This window comes from Danio rerio, chromosome 13 (genome assembly GCF_049306965.1).
Source record: "Danio rerio strain Tuebingen ecotype United States chromosome 13, GRCz12tu, whole genome shotgun sequence".
Taxonomy (NCBI): Eukaryota; Metazoa; Chordata; class Actinopteri; order Cypriniformes; family Danionidae; genus Danio; species Danio rerio.
Window position 1 is genome coordinate 45,132,365 of NC_133188.1, and position 25,653 is coordinate 45,158,017.

Sequence of the window (25,653 nt, forward strand, 5' to 3'; positions counted from 1 at the left end):
CAAGTGAGTTTTAAAACTTATAATGTTTTGAAATGAGTTGAAAAAAATCTTCTCCCCATTAAACAGAAATTGGGGAAAAAATAAACAATTCTTATCTCAATTTTTACTTGTACTTTGAGTAATATTTACAACTGATACATTTACTCTACTTGCACTACATTTTTAAACAAGTAATGGTACTTTTACTTCAGTATGATTTCTTCAGTACTCTTTCTGCAAGGACATATACAGTCAAAACATGTTTAAGGGGCTCCCCTCAAAAGATTAGTGAATTTAATTAATTTCCAAATTTCAAATATATTAAAATTAATACAAAATTAAGCAAATTATGACTCGACATTTTTATGTACAATTGAAGTCAGAATTATTAGCCCTCCTAAATAATTAGCCCCCTGTATATTTTTTCCCCAATTTTTCTAACAAAGAGAACACATTTGTAAACATAATAGTTTTAATAACTCATCTCTAATTACTAATTTATTTGATCTTTGCCATGATGACAGTGCATAATATTTGACTGGGTATTTTTCAAGATTCTATAAATGCTTAACTGTGCTAATTATGTTAATTAGGCAAGATAGGGTAATTATGCAAATAATTGGATAACGATGGTTTGTTGTGTAGACTATCCCAACAAAAATGTTGCTTAAGGTGGATAATAATATTAACCTTAATGCTTTATTTTTATTTTTATAATTAAGAACTGCTTTTATTCTATCCGAAATAAAACAAATAATGTCCAGAAGAAAAAATATTATCAGACACACTGTAAACATTTCCTTACTCTGTTAAATTATGAAATATTTGAAAAAGAAAAACTAAATTTAATGGAGGGCTAGTCATTTTGACTTCAACTGCATATTAACAATGCTTTCTTTTATAATAGGAAATGATGATATAATATTAATAGAATAATATATGTGGAATAATAGCATATTACCCCTCTGCAATACTGTCACGGTTTGAAAATCCACTGATATAGACTTATTTAAAAATGTTACTTCAGAAATACACAAATTTTCCCTTGCACAAATACACATCAAATAATGAGGAACAACATGCCATGCAGTCACTGAATCTCATCCTCATCCTGCTAATACTTAATCTGTTGATTTATAGAAACTGATCCTAGACCAGTAAACCCTGCTTTATCCTGGAGCAGCAGGCAGGGAACTAAATGATTCAATTCCAATACAAAGCCTCAACAAATCAATGGTATTTGCATTATTAATTGTACACACACACACGCACACATGCCCACACACACACACGCACACACACGGACGCGCACGCACACACAAACACACACACACACACACACACACACACACACACACACACACACACACACACACACACACACACACACACACACACACACTCATTCACACAAACACAAAAACATACACACGCGTACTCCCTTTCATACAAACCAACACAAAAACATACACACAAACACACATACTCATTTACATACACTTACACACACAAACAAAACACACACACACACAAACACACACACACACACACACACACACACACACACACACACACACACACACACACACACACACACACACACACACACACACATTCACACAAACAAACAAACACAAAAACAGAAACACACACACACAGACACCAGCGAACAGCAGAATATGAATAGAGTGAGGAGTGATATTTGTGTAAGCGTGCAGAGCGACAGCATTAGATGCTCAGTCCATCAGATCCAGCTTATGTGATGAGTGTATGGCAGCTGTCGAGGGTCAGGCTTCACTGCAGGCTTCAGAGCGGCTGCTGCTGCCCTGCACGGACAGATGTGACCACAGCACGATCCTCTGACACACTACTCAAATATTCAATGGGTCATTTCAGCTCTAGTCCCATTTACAGGACTATAGAAATTAAAAAAGAGAGTACATGTAACTTCAACTTCCTCTTTTTAATTTAATTTAATTTAATTTAATTTAATTTAATTTAATTTAATTTAATTTAATTTAATTTAATTTAATTTAATTTAATTTAATTTTTTTAACATCCAAAGTGGACCTTTTAATTAAATTACATGTAGTTTGTTTTAAAACTAAATGTAAAATTAAATGCATTTTAAGGTGAAAAGAAAAATTAAATGATCGATTAATGAAAACTAATTGATGACTTATTTTATTGCAAAGAAACTTAACAGAAACTCTTAATTAAATTGGATCTCAAAATTAAATGTAAATATTTTAAAAGTTTTAAAGAGTCAAATCATTCACTGAAATGTTTTGACACGAAGACAAAAAAATACTTTACGACATACTATAAGTATATTTTATTTTAGTTTAGTTTGTTTGATAACTCTCACTTATTTTTTTTGTATTAACACCAGAGGTGGACCTCTTAACTATATTACATTTATATGCAGTTTTGAAATGTAAAGAATGATTAAATGACTAATGAAAAGTAAATGATGACTTATTTTATCACAAATGAAACTTTTAGTTAAATTAAATTCAGTATTAAATTAAAATATTTAAAAGTTTCAAAGAAGAGTCAAATCATTCACAGAAATTAGATGATGCATATTTTGACAGAGAAAATTTAATACTTTACAACAGTACCTAATAATTGAATTTAATTTAAAATTTTTGGCTCTAGTTTAACGAAGTCTAAAGGGCATGGAGCAAAAGCATTTACTTATTTTTTTTTTTTGAAGGACAGAAAAATATGCTCTGTGCCCAGGCGCATGGTCTAACAGGGTTGTGCTTAGTTTCTTAGTGAGTTATGGGTGTATTGAGCATAATGTGCATTAGGTCACATTATACACATTATAGGCTCCCATTCCCTTTAAAAGTCAGTTGCTTTCAACCAGCTTTAAGTTGGTCAATGGCACGCACCAACAATGCACCTCAACACACTTCCTTTCTAGACAAAGTGGTGCAGAAGCATTAGCTATTTAAACAACGTGGTGCAAAATGTGAAAATACAGATTCACTGTTGCTATATTTGCTGAAAATAGAAACAAAGACCAAACACGTCTTATTTGCGCCGGGTATATGATAGGGCCCCTTAACAAAGAAAAAAGACATACAATACATTAAACTGTGAAATATTTCTGTTCTGGCTGAAAAATCATGCCTTGCCGATTCTCAGAAGAAATACGTTCTTGAATAAACTGTCTAAAGCATGAAAACATCTTCTGTTGTTAACCCTGAAGAAAACTTGAACAGGAAATTAAAAAGTGCCCTTAATCTGTTTTATTCCTCAGCAGAGCATGTGTGTGTCTGTGTGTGTGCATACGCAGGAGTATTTCACGCACAAGCTGTTTTCCCTCAGAAAATCAATTTAAGCAGTCAGGAGACAAAAAGGCTGATTATTGACTGTAGTTTGTAGGCAGTGTTTCCGTCTCCTCTCTCAACTATTAGCAGTCTACCACCTAATATAGTGCAACGAGGCAAGACACAGCTAACACAACCACAAACAAGACTAATAAACAATACGTCTCCATATCAGGCAAATTATACGACTGTTAGAGGAAATGAACATCATTCTCTTCTCATAATAATGCAGTTGGAGTCTGACTAATCTGACCAGAAGAATTAACATGTCGATAATTCCACATTGCAAGAGAGAAATTGATTGTGAAATCACAGTGAGGCTTTTATGAATGTCCTGCATGTGCTTTAATAAAAGAAACGACTCTGCAGGCAAGAACTGCTTTTTAAGCACATCAATTTTGAGCTTTTTGACTTCTCTTTTAGATTTTTTTTTCTGTCAAATGTAAAGAAAACTTCTCAAATACATTTGTAGATGTTTCGTTTGTTGCAAAAGTGTTGTTTTTTTCTCTTGCACTGAGACATGAATGTGCACTTACATAAAACAAACCTCACGGATGTATTTATATGTACAGGATATGCTTTAGGTTTTTAAAAAGCTATTTGTTCATATAGCTACATAAATAACCTGTTTTAAAACAACTTTCTGTTCCACAAAACACTGTGATAATACCTTTTTTTAAAACTGTTTACAGTTTTTTTTTTTCAAAACTATAATATTTCTTTTTTTTTTGACCCATTTGCATATTTAAACATACCATTTAAGAAAACGTGTAATACAAAAAGTACAATTGTAAATAAGAGACTCACAAAATCCCCTCTATAAAAAAACATTTGACTTTAAATCTATCAAAAAACAAATTAAAATGAAATAAAATAAAATAAATACATGAGTTTTGAGGATTGTGTAATAAAAATACATTGAAATAAGCTTGTGTATATAAAATAATAATGCCTTATTTGCATATTCAAACAAAACTTGTAATACAAAAAAAGTACAATTGTTTATACGAGATTCACAAATTTAAAAATGCTTTGACTTGTAATATAAAAAAATATATATAAATAAAAGTATTAATTTAACTATAAATTAATAAAAACTGCCTTCATTATGGTTAGATGTTTGTGATTTAAATATATGCAAATTAGCACTTTTTTATATAATAAAGGAATATTTGCATATTTTAAAAAACTTATAATTTGAAAAAAGTCCGATTGTATTTAAGAGATTCCCAAAATCACATGTTAAAAAACCCTTTGACCATAAAATAAAATAAAATAAAATAAAATAAAATAAAATAAAATAAATAAAATAAAATAAAATAAATAAAAACAGGAATTTGAACCTGGCTTCATCTAATGTTCTGTTTATTGTGATAGACCTATATGAACATTTGTGTTTATGTATATATATATATATATATATATATATATATATATATATATATATATATATAACACAAATGTTCATATAGGTCTATCACAATAAACAGATTCTGTATCTATAATCTGTAATAAAAGAGTCAACTTTTTATATAAGATCATATTCTACAATAAACAGCACTCAGTGTGAGTCTGAAATCTTTGTTGAAGACAAAAGTAGCCTAATATCCGCAGTTTTTCCTCCTGTGAGTGTCTCTCTGGGTAGGTTTATTTTTGAAAGTCTATTTCTGTATATGCACAAAACTTTTTTTGTTTTGAAGTCAAGACAAAAGTCTTGACTACAAAAACCTTTTGAACATTCCCACCGCTAGTGGCCATGAAAAGACACACACTGATATTTAGCAGGGCATTATGTAAAGCTAGTTGTCACAATCAGAACATTAAGTTGGTTGAGACTGATTTGAAAAGACATTTATGTGAAGCTGTAAAGTTTTTAAAAAGTCAGAAAAACTCCACAATGTTCTAATAATATGCAGTCTAACAAAAATATATTAAAAGGGCTGATTCACACCAAACACACCTTTTCTCCTAAAAATGTGAGGTGCAAAAGTTTGGAAAAAAGCACAGCATGTAAACAGAAATGTGCAACGGTTGCCCTGCCTCTGAGCTCTTCTGAATGGTCCACTGCTTTAGAACTGACAGTGATGAGCAGTGCTGCTTGTCTAAGTTAAAGTTCTTTCACGCGGCATCTAAAAAAATGCAGCCCTTAAGTGCACATCTCTATAAAAGGCATGTGACATGTTTGTAATGTTCACACATGTCCATTAAGTGCTTGTTTACATTGAAAAACAATAGCACATTGGAGAAGAAAAGTGCATTCTTAGTAAACGGGCCCTACGAATGCTCCAAAACATTCTTAATAAAATGATTTCTAATTTCTTTTGAGTTCAAAATGTCACTTGACATTCTATCATTTTGATTGCTTCACTTGAATGTGCTCTCAAAAATCTTATTTATGTCAATAGTAAAAGAGAAAAAAAAAACATTTCATTTAACATGTTAAAAGTATTATAAGAATGTTACACAAATGTTCCTAAAGTTAAAAACATCCTCTTCCTTTTTCCTAAATCCCTTAAAACAAAATATTGGCTAAAGAAAATACAGTAACACACTGCATAACTGTCCTACAGTATTATACAGTTAAATACTGTGTAATTTGCAAAAACCGTTAACAGTGTACATTCATCATTATGTAATGTAACAAGTTACATTTAAAAAAAAAAGTTACATTTGGAAAAAAATAAAGACTTAAAGTGATTTGGTTATGAGATATGTTAAGGGAATGTCAGGAAAACATTTAGGGCCCTATCATACACCTGGCGCAATGAGGCGCAAGGTGTGACGCAAATGTTGTTTGCTAGTTTCAGCTTGGCGCAGGAGTGGTTTTAAAGTTTTGCAGCACGCTGTTTAAATAGCAAATGCATTTGCACTCATATGTGTGCCCATAGGTATTCTGGTCTAAAAAAAGGAGGCATATTAAGGCGCATTGCTGACACGTTGCTATTTTGAGGAACTAGAATAGACTGCTTACACATTGCTTAATACACACAAGATGTAAAGCCATACGCAAATATCTTTACAAATGAAAAATAATAAAATAATTAAAATATTACAAAAATTATTATTTTTTAACCTACATAAATATAAAAAACGTACTTTCATGCCTTTATCACCTTGGGGGGCTTTTTTCAGTTCATTTTATAACAATTTGCTTTTGTATAATATTATTATTAGCAATATTGTTTATTACATGCATATTCATATTTGTTTTATTAAAAACAAGCTTAGATTTGTCCACCTGTCAGGTTTTAGGCCATATGTGGCATAGCATGTGTGGATATAACTCAGTTTTTGAACACACTTCGATATCATTGCTGATTTCTTTGTTTGCTGGTAATTAGAACTGAATTTAGAAACAGTCTTGAAACAAATCTTTGTGGTTAATAAACAAAATTAATTATGTGTAGGCTAATGGATGTCTGAGCTTACAACACAGTTTCCTTATCCATGAGAGTAAAAGTGAGAGTAAAGTATGAGGCGGCTCATTCTCTCATTCTTGCCCTGACGATGCTCTGTTTAACTGCTTTCTCTCTAGTGAAGGTTCAGTTTTCCACTTACAAAGTCTGTCATGTAAACAGCAAATGCACTATGACACGATGCAACTGACTCTTAAAGGGAATGGGAGTTGAGACCCTGATTGTTTTATTCTCAAAACACCCCTATAACTTATCAACAGAATAAGCTCAACCCTGTTAGACCATGCGCTATGGCGCAAAGCAGATTTTTCCATCCTTAAAATAGCAAAAGTGGATTGGGACACGCCCTTATTGCTTTTGCGCCCTGCGCTTTGGACTTTGTGCATGGATCGTCAGAATAGAGCCCTTAATGTTCTGAACATTCTCTCATTAAAAACACCTGTTTTAAATCATTATTTCTCTCTCTCTCTCTCTTTTCTCTTTCTAACATTTTCAAAGTAAACATTCAAAAGTGTTACAATTAAATATCAACTTTAAGAATTTATTTTTTATAAGAGAAATTATTCTTTAATATAATTATCATAGGCCACGTAGTGGCGCAGTAGGTAGTGCCATCGCCTCACAGCAAGAAGGTCGCTGGTTTGATCCTCAGCTCAGTTGGTGTTTCTGTGTGGAGTTTGCTTGTTCTCTCTGTGTTTGCGTGGGTTTCCTCCGGGTGCTCCGGTTTCCCCTACAATCCAAAGACATGCAGTACAAGTGAATTGGGTAGGCTAAATTGTCTGTAGTGTATGAGTGTATGTATGTGTGTGTGTGTGGATGTTTCCCAGAGATAGGTTGCGGCTGGAAGGGCATCCGTGCATAAATATGTGCTGGAGAAGTTGACGGTTCATCCACTGTGGCGACCCCGGATTAATAAAGGGACTAAGCCGACAAGAAAATGTATGAATAAATATAATTATCATTTATAATAATAAATATAAATGATTTTTTTCTTGAGAGTGAATATTGATAATGTTTCTTCTTTTAGAATTTTCATAAACATCATTTAAAAATATTCTGTCTTAACATTTACACAAGCTTAAAAAGTATATATTAATTCATTCCTTTCCCCATTATTTATCAGGGTTCACCACAGTGTAATGAACCGGCAACTATTCCAGCATGTGTTTTACGCAGCGGATGCCCTTTCAGCCACAACCCAGTACTGGGAAAAACCTATACACTCTCACATTCACACACACTCATGCACTACACCATGCGTTTGGACAGTGGGGGAAACCGGAGCACCCGGAGGAAACCCACGCCAACACAGAGAGAGCATGCAAACTCCACACAGACACATCAACTAGTCCAGCTGGGATTATAGCCAGTGACCTTCTTGCTGTGAGGCAACAGTGCTAATCACTAAGCCACCATGCTGCCAAAAAAAGTATATATATAAATATTATTTTAGGCTTTCAACTAAAATGCAAAAATAATCTGCTTGCCTATAAATTGACTATTAATATGAAGTATAACAACACTTACATTTAAGCTTTTTTGTATGTGATTCTCAGTGTTTGTCTTTTAGTTTTAGAATCCAGTATCTCCCCATTTGCTGCAATTCATTTCACAAATGCAATTATGTTTCATTGATCAAAATCATTCTCCCCTTTCCTGCATGATTGCTTTAGTGTTTGACATATACAGTGGAGATAATCAATCCACAACACACTTCTCTTTCTGCACATTCAGTTGAATATATCACAAGCTTTATCATAGAAATGTGTGCATTTATCATGATTATTATCCCACTCAGCGTCTGTTTGGATAACTCAGTGTCTTGCTCATTATGAAGACTGATTTTTTCCATTCCAGAGACCTGACGTGTTTTGAAAGAGAGTGATGATGATGAAAATATAGTAACTAAAGTTAGAAAAAGCCACATTTCTACATGTTATAAGTGTGCCTGAAGCTACACTTGTCATTAAAGGTTGACTCTGGTCATGACTTTGTAAATAATATTTTAAAAGTTTGTTTGATGTCTAGGGCGCCACGATGGCTCATTGATTAATAATAATAATTATGCATTTTATTTAAAGGCGCCTTTCTTGACCCTCAAGTTCACAGTACAGGACAGCTAGAACATTTATTCATTCATTTTCTTGTCGACTTAGCCCCTTTATTAATCCGGGGTCGCCACAGTGGAATGAACCGCCAACTTATCCAGCAAGTTTTTACGCAGCGGATGCCCTTCCAGCCGCAACCCATCTCTGGGAAACATCCACACACACATTTACAAGCACACACTCTACGGTCAATTTAGCCTACCCAATTCACCTGTACCGCATGTCTTTGGACTGTGGGGGAAACCGGAGGACCCGGAGGAAACCCACGCGAAGGCAGGGAGAACATGCAAACTCCACACAGAAACGCCAACTGAGAAGGTTCGTACCAGTGACCTTCTTGCTGTGAGGCGACAGCACTAACTACTGCGTCACTGCCTCGCACAGCTAGAACAATTAGTTCAAATAAAAACACAATAAAAGTCAATAAAATACAATAATTTTTTTTTTAAAAAAGCAGCCAGTTTAAAGAGAATAAGCTGTATTAAACAGATGTGTTTTAAGTTTGGATTTAGATTGTGAAAGAGAGTCTGAATTACGGAGATCAGGAGGAAGTTAATTCCAAAGCTGAGGAGCAGAGTGGCTGAGGGATCTGTTCCCCATGGTGACCAGGCGGACAGAGGGAACAGTGAGGTGAATGGAAAAAGAAGACCCGAGTGTTCGAGAAGGTGTGGCGAGATGAACGAGATTAGCAAGGTATAGAGGACCAAGATTGTGGATGCCTTTACAAGTGAGAAGAAGTATTTTATAATTAATTCTTTAAAAGATGGGAAGCCAGTGAAGCTGTTGTGGAATGTGTGTGATGTGACAGATAGAGTGTTTTTTTTGTGATAACACAGGCTGCAGCTTTTTGTACCAGTTGCAATTTATGAAGAGTTTTATTAGGGAGGTCAAACTGAAGCACTGATCAGCACTGTTGCTTCGCAGCAAGAAAGTTGCTGGTTCGAGTCCTGGCTGGGTCAGTTTGCATTTCTGTGTAAAGTTCTGTGCTGTTCTTCCCGTGTTGGCGTGAGTTTCCTCAGGGTGCTCCAGTTTCCCCCACAGTCCAAAGACATGCAGTACAGGTGCATTGGATGAAATAAATTGGCCATAGTGCATGTGTGTGAGTGAAGGTGTGTATTTATATTTCCCAGTACTGGGTTGTGGCTGGAAGGCCATCCACTGCGTAAAGCATATGGCGGAATAGTTGGCAGTTCATTCAGCTGTAGTGATCTCTGATAAATCAGGGACTAAGCCGAAGGAAATGAAAGTTTTATGTCTAGAATTATGGTAATCTTACATTAAAAATATATATATTCTCTGGTTAAAAGGATAGTTCCCCAAAGATGAAAGTTCTGTCATAATTTACTCCTCCTATACCTGTTCCAAACCTGTTCAATCTATCTTTATTTTGCTGAATAAACAATAAGATATTTTGAAAGAAACTGGAAATCTGTGGGAAACCAATGCTGAAAACCTGTAACCACTGACTTTTGAACTCCATAGTAGTAAAAAACAAATGGAAGTCAATGGTTACAGGTTTTCAGCATTGGGGGTGGGGGTGTCACGGGATGTTAGTAAGGGGGGGTTGGGCCACTCATTTGCCACCCCTACTATTGACCTTATTCTAAAATGCGGAAGTGCGCCTGTTTTCGCGATTGTCTTAGAACTTCCGTTTCAGTCGCATATGGGAGAAATGACAAGGAATAATAAACGGCAAAAACGGTTAAACTACTTGCTCTACAAACAAATATTTGCATGACAGACCAAGTAGAATAATATAACAAGGAAATATCAGTTTGCAACATCAAACAGCGAAACGAGCAGTTTTTAATGTCTAAAAATGAATGGAAGTGAATGAGACCGGAAGTCTTGTGCCAAAAAGATTCAAATGGCAGCGCCCACTCGTCTGCGGAGAATAAGGTCAATACTAGGTCACCTCTATGGACGCGCCACTCCTGGGTGACATGAATAAAACCATTGATCCAATTAGGCACAAGTGACAAACTACAAGCTTTCCATGTTTATAGCATGATTTATATCAACTAAATGTGAATTTGGCAATGTTTTGGAGCACAGTAGCTTATAGATATCTAAAACACAATACAGTACAATTACATGGGATCTTTAAAATGTTTCCTCATATTTATGTTGCTAGCTTAATTTAATTTTTTTTTCTTGAACATTGTTTTTAAAAGCAAATAAACAGCTGAGGTAAAAAAGCAACTCTTTACATATTGTATGCCTGAAGCTATATGTGTGCTATGAAAGGTCGACTCTGGTCCATTCATAAGGCTTCATAAGTCTTTGAAGCGAGAACAAAAGTCTGTGGGCATTCACGTTTGATCAAAACTTGGATGTCAAAATCTGAGCTTGAATAACCTTCCAAACTTTACGCCCCAAAAAAAGTTTCCTCCAAGTCCCTCCAAGTTGGCTCAGGGCCACAAAACCAGCAAACGTCTGTCCCTCTAGACTCTCGGGAATAAACTGCATAAGCAAACAGGGAATAAAATCATTTATTGTTTAGCACATCAAAGGCAAAGAGGAGAGAAACCGAAAATGAGAAAGAAGAGAGCAGAAGAAGCGAGACATGCTTTGAAAGCACACGTTTTTGCTTATGCAGCATGTAAAACGCAGCTCCTCGTCCACGCGGCCCTTCAGATCAGAGCCAAAGTCCTAGTTATTTATGGTGCAGTGAGAAACAATAATGTCTCTGATGCACTCGCCCGATTTAAACCGACAGTCGGGATCACGATCTTTAGCTATTATTGCCTGATATTCTCCACAAATAAAACATTTGCAGCATGACCAAGTGCAAACTTTCCATGTGGCTACAATCCATTTTATCAAAACCTATGCTGCAGAAAAAGTGTATCTTTATTACTTTTAAGTAGGGCTGGGCCAATAAACGCTATCATATCGAATCACGATAATATTTTTGTTAATAACAATAAGCTCAGGACTTATACTACATATTGATCTAAGAAATCTGCAACAATGGGAGTCAAGAAGTGTGTTGATATTAGAGATGTACCAATTTTTTGGCCATCAAATGTTATGCCATTTACTGGACCCTCTAATTTTTGTGGCTTCAGTCATTGTTGGAGGTGCTCTTTTAAAATTTGGAAGTATTAACAACTTATATCAAAATATATATGGTTATCGTTCAATATAAAAAACAAATTATCGAGAAATAATTTTTGTCATATCTCCCAGGCCTACTCTTAAGTACCATCTCAACATTATCTGACTTAATTGTTGCGAGTGCACTCCTAAATATAAAAGTTCAAGAAGGTCATTTTTACAGCAATACCATAGAACAGGGGTGTCCAAACTTGGTTCTGGAAAGTCAGTGTCCTGCTGAGTTTAACTCTAACTTGCTTCAACACACCTGCCAGGAAGTTTCTAGTATATCTAGCAAGTCTAATTAGCTGGTTCACGTGTGTTTAATTAGGGTTGAAGCTAAACTCTGCAGGAAACCAACCCTCCAGGACAGAGTTTTGGTTCCCCAAAGAACCATTTTCGGAAACTATCTCAATCACTTTATGAGAGAAAGTTTGCACTTGTCAGTAACTGATTTGGAATGTCGAAGTAGTTTAATTACCCTCTGAAAATATTTGTGTCTATGTACTGGTTGTGTTGTTTTACAAGGACAGTTTTTGGTATAATGACATGAGTATGACCTACACTGTTAATAAAATCTGTTAATTAACATTTTCTGTATTTTGTGATTTAGTATTTTCAGTTTATTTATGATTGTGAGTTGCATTATGGGATCTTGATCTCTGCTCTGTCGGCTTTTGATGTTGGAAACTCAACTTTACAGTTTAACAAAGTGACTTTGAAATAATATAATGTATCAGAAATAATATATGGACAGATGAATCGTGTAATATAACAGAAAATGTACTGGCAGATTATTACAAGGGTTTTGCAGTGTAACATACAACACCGATCCAGACAATATATCACTTTAAACTATTAAAAATGTTAATAAAAGTCACTTTTTCAAACTTTTCAAGATTAAATGTTGTTGGAAGAAAGATCAAGGCCCCAAAGATCCCATAATGTAATTCAAAGGCATAAATAAATAGGGGAAAATACAAAAAAAAAAAAAAAAAAAACATGAATCACAAAATACGGAAAACTGCTAATTTACAGGTATTTTTTAGTGTAGTTTATGAGGAGGTTATGGTTAAGGTGGTTTATGAGGACATATCTGAAGTCCTTGTAATTCAAAACACTTAAAATCATACTTAATGTCTTCTGACATTCAAATTTTTCCAGAGGTTTCCTGTGAAGGTTGGGTTTAAGGGTAAGAGTGGGGAAAGGGCCATATGATATACTTTTTACTCTATAAAAAAATATGGATAGTCCCTGTAAGCCACCAATACCAATGTGTGTGTGTGTGTGTGTGTGTGTGTGTGTGTGTGTGTGTGTGTGTGTGTTTGTTTTTATTACATGGTGGGGACCTCAGCATGATAGCACACTCACAAAGTGGGGACCAAAAACATAGTGGGGACCGATCGCCCGGTCCCCACTATGTTTTGCCTTTAAAAGACTCAGGGGGCGTTGCTGATATGCCTAGTGCAGTTTTTTTCACTGATCCCCACCTTGACCATTTACCTGAATTGAGTGTGTAAGTGTGTGTCGGCGCACTGCTCTATAGCGGTCCTGTAGTCGGATGGCGGTACTGCACCCTGACACACACTTGACGCAGTTCACACACTCTGCCTACTGCACATGCGCAATCTCATAAATGAATCCGACTTTAATCAACTTAATTAAGATCTATCATCAAATTATTCGAATTTTTGGGTAAGTTAGAATGTTTTTCACCATCATAATGTAATAAAATAGGTTATATGACAAATACTTATGTTGCATATTTTGACAGTTATCAGGTATAGTTAATTAAATGTTTTAACGAATTTCCTGGGTGTTTTAATCGATGTTGTTTCAAATTACGTATTAATATAACACTGATAAGACACAAACTACAGTTCGGTATGTAATTTAACTTGTTTACACGAGTAAAAGTTACTCGCGCTAATGTGCTAACGTGCTAACTGCCCGGTGCTACACGAGTCAGAGGCCGGGGTGGAGTGCATGAGCCGCGGTCAGACAGTCACCAATCACCGGGCGGCTAAATGGATCGACGGAGGATAAAACCATTAAAAGATGCGGAGAAACACATCACCAGCTCCACTGACAAGACCCATTCACTGGAAACCGAATATATAGAAGGTTACTAAGGTATGTTTTCATAGTTCTTGTATCGTACTTTTTAAATGGTTAATTGCTTTAAACATTTAACATTAATCCTGAAATAACACTATTATATACTATTTATACGTTAATGTAATAATATAGAGGTTATAATTAAAATGTGGGGCTATCTGGTCCTAGAAATGTACTTAATTTATTGTTCTATGACGTGTAGAAACGTTTTATTTTAGATAAATAATTATAATAAACTCCAACTTAGTGTAAAACATATATAAAAGTACATAAATGTTCACTGTGTGTGTTTTATTTATTTATTTGCTGTCAACTGGTAGCCTTTTACAATAAGGTTAAATTAGTTAATGCTGGTTAATGCATTTACTAACATGAACAATGAATAATACTTTATTACAGTATTTGTTCATGTTTGTTAACTTTAGTTAATGAAAATAAAGTTGTTCATTACTAGTTGAACACGCACAATGCATTAATTATTGCAATGCATTATTACTGGTACAAGCATGAATTTAGATTTGAATTATGCATTAGTAAATGTTAAACTATGATTAATAAATGCTGTACATGCATTGTTCATTACTAGGTCATGTTAGTAAGTACATTAACTAATAAAACCTGATTGTAAAGTGTGACCTGTAAACAATTGAAGTGGAAAAAAAGTTCTTTAAAACTGTCCTAAGAAAGAAGAACAGGTGTTCAATAGTATTAGAACAACATTGTTGAAAGGTTCTGATCCACTTCAAAAGGTTTACTGTATTTATAATTCACACACAGAGAGGATGCTAATGTGAGGTTTTTGTAGTTTTTGAACCCTACACATTAAATCTTTTAGGTCAGAGTTTGCGTTGTCCACATTTATTAAAGGAAGTTTTGTGGTTGAGTACAAATGATAGAGCTTGTGGAAGCAAAGCATATATGAGATATTAATAAAAATACTCTCTTTATGTTTGACTTTATATGGTAAAACAAGAACAGGTGGTTAAGTGTTTTCCCCATTCAAATGTACATGTATATATTATATTCATTCTGTTTGTATTCATGCCATAGTTTAGCTTTTTATTGCTATGAGAGGGCATAATTAAAATGTTGCTTGCTCTTTTCTCTTAGTTTTGCAGCATTGATGCCGATCATGAGGACGAGACCCTCGGCCGGCTGGTGAATGATGACGATCTGCACCCTAACTGCACTGTCAATAAGATCGTTGTTCAGAGAAAACCTCATTTGTGCCTTTTTGCAATCAGGGATATTTTCTTTGGAGAGGAAATAACGTTTGACTATGGCGCATGTGATTGGCCTTGGAGAAAGGTTTGACATTTTGATCACTTAATACATTAATCCTTAATACATTCAGCAAAGCTAAGAGTTTTTTAATGTTAATATAGATTAAGGGTAAATCTGTTCAAAAATAAAGAGTTTGCATCATTCATAAGAGATAATGAAATCAATCTCTTAATATCTTCTTCTTGTCTTAATGGGTAAAAAAGTTAAATTAATTGGGTAATGCTTTACTTTAAAGGGGGGTTCATAAGACTGTCATGAAAGCTTTATAGTCATGACATGACTTATATAACAAAGCTGTTTTTAAATAGCTTTCATTGAAGGATGCCCATATGACTGCAGAAGAAAACTGCTCCGACAACTCTCTGATGAGGTATGTTTATTAGTATTATTATTATTATTATTAGTAGTAGTAGTAGTAGATGTTGTTGCTGTAGTAGTGCATTTAATTGTAATTATTTAACTTAGTGTGTGTCCTAATTTATGAACATATGCAATAGTGTAACATTGTGGGGACCAGAGTCATGTTAGAGAAGCTGTGAAACACACTTAGTCCTCAATGCACACACAGTACGGTCTGACATAGTGGGGACCAGGAGCCCTGAGTACTACTGTCTAATTATTATTTTTTGTTTTTTATATTTAGCTTTCATTGAAGTATGATCATATGACGAGAAGAAGAGAACTGCTCTGCTCCAGTAGGAGACCCACAACCCTCTGATGAGGTGTGTTTAAATTTAATGATAATAATAATTATTATTATTAGTAGTAGTAGAAGTAGTAGTAGTTGTTGTTGTTGTAGTAGTAGTGCATTTAATTATAATTATTTAACTTAATCAAAATCTAGAAATGATACAGAGTGTGTGTCCTAATTGGTGAATGTATGCAATAGTGTAACATTGTTGGGACCAGAGGCATGTTAGAGAAGCTGTGAAACACACTTAGTCCTGAATACACACACAGTAAGGCCTGACATAGTGGGGACCGGAACCCTTGAGTACTACTGTCTAACTAATATACATTTTTTATTTTCAGCTTATATTGAAGGATGACCATATGACAGAGGAAGAGAACTGCTCTGCTCCAGTACGTGACCCACAACTCTGATGAGGTGTGTTTAATGTTGTTGTTATTATTATTATTAGTAGTAGTAGTAGTAGTAATAGTAGTTGTTGTTGTAGTAGTAGTGCATTTAATTGTAATTATTTATCTTAATCAAAATCTAGAAATGAAATAGAGTGTGTGTCCTAATTGGTGAACCCATGCACTAGTGTAACATTGTGGGGACCAGAGGCATGTTAGAGAAGCTGTGAAACACACACAGTACGGTCTGACATAGTGGGGACCGGAACCCTTGAGTACTGCTGTCTAACTAATATATATATATATTTTTATATTCAGGTTTGCTGAAGTATGACCGTATGACAGAATGAGAGAACAGCTCTGCTCCAGTACGAGACCCACAACTCTGATGAGGTGTGTTTATTAATATTGTTGTTGTTGTTATTATTATTATTATTATTACTAGTTGTTGTAGTAGTAGTAGTAGTTGTTGTTGTAGTAGTAGTGCATTTAATTGTAATTATTTAACTTAATCAAAATATAGAAATGAAACAGAGTGTGTGTCCTAATTGGTGAACATATGCACTGACATTGTGGGGACCAGAGGCATGTTAGAGAAGCTGTAAAACACACTTAGTCCTGAATACACACACAGTAAGGTCTGACATAGTGGGGACCGCGACCCTTGAGTACTGCTGTCTAACTCATATATATTTTTTTATTTTCAGCTTTTATTGAAGGATGACCATATGACAGAGGAAGAGAACTGCTCTGCTCCAGTAGGAGACCCACAACCCTCTGATGAGGTGTGTTTATAATAATAATAATAACAATTATTATTATTATTATTATTATTATTATTATTATTATTATTATTATTATTATTAGTTGTAGTAGTAAAAGTAGTTGTTGTTGTAGTAGTGGTGTATTTAATTGTAACTATTTAACTTAATCAAAATATAGAAATGAAACAGAGTGTGTGTCCTAATTGGTGAACATATGCACTGACATTGTGGGGACCAGAGGCATGTTAGAGAAGCTGTGAAACACACTTAGTCCTGAATACACACACAGTAAGGTCTGACATAGTGGGGACCGGGACCCTTGAGTACTGCTGTCTAACTAATATTTTTTTTTTTTTTTTTTATTCAGCTTTGATTGAAGGATGACCATATGACAGAGGAAGATAACTGCTCTGCTCCAGCACGTGACCCACAACTCTCTGATGAGGTGTGTTTAATGTTGTTGTTATTATTTTTATTAGTAGTAGTAGTAGTTGTAGTAGTTGTTGTTGTTGTAGTAGTAGTAGTGCATTTAATTGTAATTATTTAACTTAATCAAAATATATAAATGAAACAGAGTGTGTGTCCTAATGTATGAATGTATGTACTAGTGTAACATTGTGGGGACCAGAGGCATGTTAGAGAAACTGTGAAACACACTTAGTCCTGAATACACACAGTAAGGTCTGACATAGTGGGGACCGGAACCCTTGAGTACTACTGTCTAACTAATATATATATATATATATTTTTTTTTTTATTTTTTTATTCAGCTTTTATTGAAGGATGGAAGGATGACCATATGACAGAGGAAGAGAACTGCTCTGCTCCAGTAGGAGACCCACAACTCTGATGAGGTGTGTTTAAATTTAATAATAATAACAATTATTATTATTATTATTATTATTATTATTAATATTATTAGTTGTAGTAGTAATAGTAGTTGTTGTTGTAGTAGTGGTGTATTTAATTGTAATTATTTAACTTAATCAAAATATAGAAATGAAACAGAGTGTGTGTCCTAATTGGTGAACATATGCACTGACATTGTGGGGACCAGAGGCATGTTAGAGAAGCTGTGAAACACACTTAGTCCTGAATACACACAGTTCGGTCTGACATAGTGGGGACCGCGACCCTTGAGTACTGCTGTCTAACTAATATATATTTTTTTTATATTCAGCTTATATTGAAGGATGACCATATGACAGGGGAAGAGAACTGCTCTGCTCCAGCACCTGACTCACAACTCTGTTATTGCATGTCAGATTTAACGAACCGTTTACTACGGATTTCATGTAATTTTGATAACTGTCCATTAATCAGATGTCATCAAGCTGCTGTGCCGTCAGCCAATCGTTGTATTGCTGATAATGATTTTGAGGATCGATAGATCTGTCACAACACACAGTCACAACACCTCTCAGATCAGTTTAATCTGATTCGCAAACTTTTTTGAAGAACCAAATTAGCCTAAAATGAGTTATCAAGATTAAAAGATCCAGGATCTGTAATATAATCTTAGATTATTTAAGCGAGGTCCGAAGAACAGACCCCTGGACCCTTGAGTACTACTGTCTAAATTATATTTTTCAAAATAAAAATTATAAATTATATATAAAAATATATAAAATAATTTTTTATAAAATATTTATAAAATTATATATAAAAAATATATTTTTAATTATATACAGTTGAAGTCAGAATTATTAGCCCCCTTGTTTATTTCTTGTACTAAATTTCTGTTTAATGGAAAGCAGATTTTTTAAACACATTTCTAATCATAACAGTGTTAATAACTCATCTCTAATAACTGATTTATTTTCTCTTTGCCATGATGACAGTAAAAATTATTTGACTAGATATTTTTCAAGACACTTCTATACAGCTTAAAGTGACATTTAAAGGCTTCACTAAGTTAATTAGGGTAACTAGGCAAGTTATTGGAGGGATAATAATATTGACCTTAAAATGGTTCATAAAAAATTAAAACTGCTTTTATTCTAGCTGAAATAAAACAAATAAGACTTTCTCCAGAAGAAAAAAATATCATCAGACATACTATGAAAAAATTCCCTGCTCTGTTACACATCATTTGGGAAATATTTGTAAAAAAGTTTTAAAAAGGTGGGCTGACTTCAACTGTAAATACTTTCATATATATATATATATACAGTTGAAGTATTAATTATTAGACCCCTTGGAATTTTTCTCTTCTTTTTTAAATATTTCCTAAACGATGTTTAACAGAGCAAGGAAATTTTCACAGTGTGTCTGATAATATTTTTTTCTTCTGGAGAAAGTCTTATTTGTTTTATTTTGACTAGAATAAAAACAGTTTACATTTTTTTAAACACCGTTTAAGGGACAAAATTATTAGCCTCTTTAAGCTATATTTTGTTCTCGATAATCTACAGAACAAACCATCGTTATACAATAACTTGACTAATTACCCTAACCTGCCTAGTTAACCTAATTACCCTAGTGAAGCCTTTACATGTCACTTTAAGCTGTATAGAAGTGTCTTGAAGAATATCTAGTCTAATATTATTTACTGTCGTCATGGCAAAGAGAAAATAAGTCCATTATTAGAAATGATTATTAGAAATAGTTATTAAAACTATTATGTTTAGAAATGTGTTGAAAAAAATCTTCTCTCCGTTAAACAGAAATTGGGGAAATAATAAACAAGCTGTCTAATAATTCAGGGGGGCTAATAATTCTGACTTCAACTGTATATAAAGAGTTTCATTGCAGAACGAGATATATCCATTTAAAAAAATGTTGGTAATTTTGACATTATTTTTCAGGACATCAACAGTCAAGTTCATTCACAATTTCTGTACATTAAACTATAACTTGAGCTCAGTGAAGGCCAGGAACACAATATTTTCAAATCCAGGATATTTGTTATTTAATTTTATGTCTATAATTAAGTAAAAAAAAACATGCCAAAATGCTACATATTAATCCAACCCACATTGTCAAACATGGAATAATATATGCAAAGATTGATTAATAATAATAAGATTCTAAGTTAGATTTGGCCAGAATGTACACAACATAACATAACATAACTTTTTTTTTTTTTTTTTGCAAAACGCTACATCCACCTTAGGCTATATTATACTACATTAATACCATTACCAAAAGCTAGTGAATCAATGTTTTGTTTGATAAGTAAGATTAAGTTAGTTAGATAAATGACCTTTAGCTTGGTACAGAAAGAGTGGGGGGCGGCTCCTTCCACACCGCTGCAGAAAACCAAACCTGTATGATTAGAGCGGGCGGAGCTGAGTCCGTGACACAAACTTGCCTCGATATGTCATATTTAATGAATTATTTCACTGTAATAATAATAATAGCTTATTTATTTGGTTGTGAAAAAGCTAAACCGTTTTCTCCATAACAACATGTGCCCTTTAAGTTCCTTTGTAATAAATCAACAACAACAAGAATTAATTTTAAATAATAGGTGCAACCACATAAATAAATCTTCAGATAGGCTACTCAGCTACATTTAAGAAATTATTTAAAAAATAAACTTATAAGGGACACTTGCAGACAGGTATCTTGTGATGGGGAGTAGGAAAAAAGGCGCTCCTAGGCCTTCTCTTGACATCAGCGGAGACTCGTTCCCTGCTGCATTTGTGTATTGTTGACGCAGAAGTATCTTATTCTGGTCCACTTTTGTGGCCTTTTTATTATTTTTTTGTGAAGTTGAAGACTTCATCTTCTATCGCTAAATCAATGAGCAAACTCTGAGCACTTCACCGGCGATGACTCTCTTCCCAGGGGATGCTGAGCTCGCGCCGCATCCTGAACGCTCTCTAACTGTTATATCGCACTTTGTAAAGAAACTGGTCTGACGGATATTGCGTTTTGTGAAAAAAAATACGTTTTGTACTTGGCCTAAAATGTGCATTCTTAAATGTTATTAATGGCAGCAATTCACACATAGATTAAGGTACATCTGAACAGTGATTTCCAATAATAAAATCCAAATGTCAAAAAATGCCGTTTATCGCATTTTGCAACCAAACTCTTCATATGTATGTGTGTGTTATGAATGTATGACTGCAGAAGAGAACTGCTCTATTCCCACAACTCAGTTTTTCTGGGACTTGAAAACAGACGCTCAGCAGATTTTAAAGGGGGGAATCTTGATCAAATCATGGGTTTACACACAAACATGTAATACAGTGCCAGATTTTCTGGATGTTATATACACATTTGTATTTGCAAACATATACCATATTGTTTTAAATGATGTATTTTTGTGTGGGTTTTTACATTCAGAGAAAGTCACAGTGGATCGTGATTTTGGAGGAGGTGAAGTCCAGTCTAAAAGGTAAAAATATTATTTATTTTTCTGATCAGAATTTTTCTTTTTTCAGAATGTTTATTTTTATCATGATATGTATGTGCTGTGTTTGAAAACTATATTTAAGCTACCATCACACGCTTTTACCCATTAAAAAGAACAACACAAAATCAAATAAATATTTTGGTAAGCTTTATGCAAAGAAGTCAACTCTCAGACTTGATTTTTACTTTCAGAGTCCCCTGAAGTATCATCACCATGGTACAGTGTCTGTGAAGATAGTGAAGCAGACCCAGCATTCACAAAAAAGAGAGGTATGATCATTAAAGTTAATTTGTGACTGACTTGTGTTATTGTACAAGTCCAAATGCACAAGCTCATTTACATAACATGTAGGGTAAAACAGGACAGAAGCACATTACTTCTATGATGATTTCAGTACAGTTGCACTTGATGTCTTATTTCATGTTAGTTAAACAATATTGCTAAATACTTTGGAAAAATATACTAATTGCATATCTGGTTACACTTTATTTTAATAATTTACTTTACTACTACTACTATATTCATATTGTACTAATTTTGAGCCTAGCTTAGTCTGCTGTACTTTTTACTGAGACCAATGAGAGTCAGTTTTATTGAGGTAACCTTAACTGTCAGCTAATACTCTACACTCTAAAATTAATAAAAATAAGTAATAATAATTAAATTAGCAGTTTTTCATAATTTGTTTTCATAAAATCTTTTTGTTGCTGCTTTTGAATTGCATTATGGGATCTTGATCTTTCTTCCAACAACTTTTAATCTTAAAAAGTAAAAAAAAGTGACTTTTTGTTTGGGTTGGTGTTGTATATTATGCTACAGAAACCTTGTAATAAACTGCCGGTACATTTTCTGTTATTCTAAAGACTTATTTATCTCTATATATTATTTCTTATACATTATATTATTTCAAACTACTAAAATGTCAGTAAAAGTCACTTTGTTAAACTGAAGAGTTGAATTTTCAACATCAAGTGCACAGAGCAGAGATCAACATCCCATAATGCAATTCACCACCACAAAAAAAAAAAAACACTTGTAAATCACAAAATACAGGAACTGGTAATGAACAGATATGTGTTACAGTGTAGTGTTTTGAGCTAAACTTGAGCTAACAGTCTGCTAATACTCTACTGATAATCAGATGAGCGTTAGTCTTATTGAAATACTCTAATACATAATACTTTACGGTGAGATAATTAACGTAGTTGCAGAGTTACGCATAGTTAGAAGAATGTCTAAACTGGACTATGGAATAAAGTGTAACCCCATAAACCAGATTTGAAGTTAATAGGAAGTATTTTTTAATCCATCTCCATCTTAAGTATTTTTAATAATAGGCAAGACATATTTTTCTAGCAATTTCTATCACAATATTAAACTAACATAACAGCACATGTTGTAAAAATGACTGAACATTTATGCAACTAAAACCTTTTTTATATTTTAACCACCCATAGGTCCCATAAAGAGAAGATCCTGGAGCAAACAGGAAGTACATGCTGTGGTGAAAGCTGAACCATTGGCTCTAAAAACCAGAGATTGGTCAGCTTTGGATTTTTATATTAAAAACTGAATCTCGGCTCTTTAGATAAAAAATCTGAATAACACTTTTATAGTAAGTATACACTATACATCATTAGTTTAGCACTAACTCTACATTAATAGACTTTAGGAAGCAGTTTATAAATACAGCTTCAAACGCTGTATTCTTGACTTGACTTAATTGTATTTTCATGCTTTGTTACTGATTCATTTTTCATTACTACATTATGTATTGCATTATTTACAAACTATTTGTATATAAGAGTAGTTGGTGGTTTTTAAGATAATTCAAAATGAGTTATTAAATGATTAATAAACTATTCAAATGAGCATTTATACATGTTATATTCAGGCATATAGTAATTGTAACCATGTGTGTTAGTAAATGCTATAATAACACAACTTCATGCAGTTTTGTGACCTAAGGACTGTTTATAGTTGATAAATCCCTTATAAATGACAATTTAAGGCTCAGTATCTAATGAACAATAAATCTTTGCAATCTTATTAAAAAAATTCTGTAAAGTTTAAACATTGCAAAATAAAAATACAACATCATTTCAAAACAACATAATTAACAATATGGCAATATTCATTTCAGTGTTTCTGTGATGGTTGCACTGTACAGTAATTTTATATTTTGATAAGATTGCAAAGATTTATTTTTCATTAGATAGTTTCATTTGTGTATCTTGAAATTAATGGAAAAAAAAAAAATATATATATATCTTCTTTGGCCTTAGTCCCGTATGATTGCGGGGTCTGCTCTTTTTGGAACAAGTCCTTCAGTTTTAGACTTGTCCATATGATAACGACTTTTTTACACCTTCTGGCCAGCCTGTCATATGGGCCTGTCACACTCATACACTAGGGACAATTTAGCCTTCCCAATTCACCTGTAGCATGTCTTTGGACTGTGCCTTTGCACCCGGAGGAAACCCACACGAATGCAGGGAGAACATGCAAACTTCTCACAGAAATGCCAACTGAACCGAGGTTCAAACCAGTGACCCAGCGACCTTCTTGCTGTGAGGCGACAGCACTACCTACCGCGCCACTGCTCCACCATATATATATATATATATATATATATATATATATATATATATATATATATATATATATATATATATATATATATATATATATATATATAAAGCTATGAATCACTCCCCCTTTTAATTTATTTATTTTTTTCTGTTTAGAATATAGCTGAGATTTTAATTGTCATTTATAAGGGATTTATAAAGCATCAATAGTCCTCACTTTAGATTAGCTCACAAAACTGCATGAAGTTGAGTTTATAAAGCATTTATTATTAGACAGAGTAACCATTACTATATGCCTGATTAATAAGATATATAAATGTTGGGTAACACTATAATAACTGCACACAATTAATTATTTATGAAACATTAGCAAATAGTTAGTTGAACGTTTGTTAAGCATTAACGCTACATTAATAGACATTAGTAAGCAGTTTATAAATTATATTTATAAATATTAATTACAAATATTATTGACTTATAAGCACAATTATAATGTGCTTAATGATTGTTTTCATACTTGGTAAATAATGTAATACTTAATTTAGTTATGAAAAATACATCATTAACAAACCAGATATTTTGTAAAGTAGTTGGTGTTCTTTTTTTTTAGATAATTCAGAATGTGCAAGTAAATGATTAATAAACTATTCAAAATAACATTGATAATTCTTATTATTCAGGCATATAATAAGTTGTTTAGTATGTTAATAAATGCTTTATGAACTCAACTTCATGCAGTTTTGTGATCTAATCTAAAGCGAGGGCTATTCATGCTTTATAAATCCATTATAAATGACAATATAAGGCTCAGTTACATTATATACAGGAAAAAATGACTATTAATTTCTACTTATTACAAGATGCTCAAATGAAACTGTATTAAATGAAAAGTAAATCATTGCAATCTTGTCTAAATATAAAATTGCTTTACACGTAATGTATTGTTAAATTATTATATTGTTGTTTTATCAAATGATGTTGTATTTCGACACTCCTGTTATTCAGCAATGTTTAAAATTTACAGTAATTGTATTTGTTTAGGTACGATTGCAAATACTTATTGTTTATTTGATACACATTAGGTAGTGCTGTCACCTCACAGCAAGAAGGTCGCTGGTTCTAGCCCTGGCTGGGTCAGTTGGCATTTCTGTGTAAAGTTTGCATGTTCTCCCTGTGTTGGTGTGGGTTTCCTCCAGGTGCTCCCACATGCGGTACAGGTGAATTGGGTAGCCTAAAATGGTCCGTAGTAAATGAGCGTGAATGAGTGTGTATGTGTATGGATGTGTCCCAGGGATGGGTTGCAGCTGGAAGGGCATCCGCTGCATAAAAACGTGCTGGATAAGTTGGTGGTTCAATCCGCTGTTGCGACCCCGAATTAATAAAGAGTGAAAACCAAAATGAAAATAAATGAATGATTCTGAGCCTTTAATTGTCATTTATAAGGGATTTATAAAGCATCAATATTCCTCACTTTAGATTAGGTCTCAAAACTACATGAAGTTGAGTT

The 25,653-nt window shown here is 33.6% G+C and overlaps 1 protein-coding gene and 1 long non-coding RNA gene across 14 annotated transcripts in view; one reads left to right on the forward strand and one right to left on the reverse strand.

The window, feature by feature from the left end:
- Positions 1–25,653, reverse strand: part of pcdh15a (protocadherin-related 15a) — a 759,862-nt gene that overhangs the window by 485,856 nt on the left and 248,353 nt on the right. The gene's annotated exons all lie outside the window — the stretch shown is intronic.
- On the forward strand, positions 13,526–24,157 carry LOC101885882 (uncharacterized). Of its 9 annotated transcripts, none has more exons than XR_012388766.1 (14): positions 13,526–13,638; positions 13,909–14,076; positions 15,172–15,219; positions 15,306–15,369; positions 15,654–15,715; positions 15,989–16,067; positions 16,378–16,453; positions 16,744–16,818; positions 17,133–17,210; positions 17,557–17,634; positions 17,960–18,043; positions 21,486–21,537; positions 21,747–21,824; positions 23,013–24,157. It is a non-coding gene; the product is annotated as an uncharacterized lncRNA (long non-coding RNA). The 9 variants fall into 9 exon arrangements; XR_012388767.1 differs by having other exon boundaries at positions 13,913–14,076; XR_012388760.1 differs by having other exon boundaries at positions 15,172–15,369.